Genomic DNA, 1,199 nt, shown 5'->3' with positions numbered 1-1,199 from the left:
ATTATATTTTCCTCATGTAATTACTTTGACATCTTCATCAAAAATCAATTGACCATAAATATGAGATATTTTTAGACCCTCTGTTCTTTTCCATTGATCTGTTTCTGTCATGCCAATGACACATTGTCTAGTATCCTGTAGCTTTATAATATATGTTAAAATTAGAAAGTATTAGTCCTCCAAATTTGTTCTTCAAAATTGTTTTGGCCATTTGGATCTTTCTCATTTCCATGTATAGATTGAGTGGCCAATTTCTGCAAAAAAGCATGCTGAGATTTGATAGGGATTACACTGAATCTGGTTGATTGGTGTGAGATGAACTGCCATCCTAATGAGTCTTCCAACCCATGAACATAGAATACCCTGACATTTATTTAGATCTGCTTTAATTTCTGTCAGCAGTATTTTGTAGTTTTAAGTGTAGAAGCCTTGGCCTTTGTTTCTTAAATTTAATCCTAAATATTTAATTTTGGAGTGCTATTTTGAATGAAATTATTTTCCTAATTTCATTTTTGGGTTGTTCATTGCTAGTGTATAGAAATGCAATTGATTTTTTTTATATTTATCTTATATTCTGACAGAATTCTTTTTTTTTTCTTTTTGAGGGGGAGGGATTTTTTAAGATTTTCTCAGTACATGGTTATATCATCTGTGAAGAAAGACCGTTTTACTTCTTGTTTTCTGATTTTGTTGCATTTTATTGCGTGGTTGTACTGGCTGGAATTTCTAATACTAAAGGTTAAAAAGAACTGAAATCCTTGCCATGTTATATGATTTTAGGGGAAATATTCTATCTTTCACTATTAAATATAATCTTAGCTACAGAGTTTTGTGAATTTCTTTTATCAGATTGAAGAAATTTCCTTCTCTTCTTGATTTGTTGAGTTTTTATTACTGGGTGTTGAATTTTGTCACATGTTTTTCCCACATGTGGTTTTTATCCTTATTCTATTTCAATATTACGGAAGCATTCCCAGGCTAAAATATAGCAGATCTCTCTTCTTACTAAGGTTCAAGAGTTTTTCTTGAATAAATGCTTCTCAATTCACTGTTTGCCATTTGCCAGTGTCCAGACTCCAGAAGTTGTTGTTTTGACAGTTTTTTCCTAGTTTTATCATTGTTTTTTAAAGAGAGGATTTGCTGTGCTCATGATCTAGCCATTTCAGAAGTCACCCCCTAACATGACATAGCTATTACTC

The sequence above is a fragment of the Ailuropoda melanoleuca genome, chromosome 14 (assembly GCF_002007445.2).
Source record: "Ailuropoda melanoleuca isolate Jingjing chromosome 14, ASM200744v2, whole genome shotgun sequence".
NCBI lineage: Eukaryota > Metazoa > Chordata > Mammalia > Carnivora > Ursidae > Ailuropoda > Ailuropoda melanoleuca.
This window is presented reverse-complemented; position numbering follows the sequence as displayed.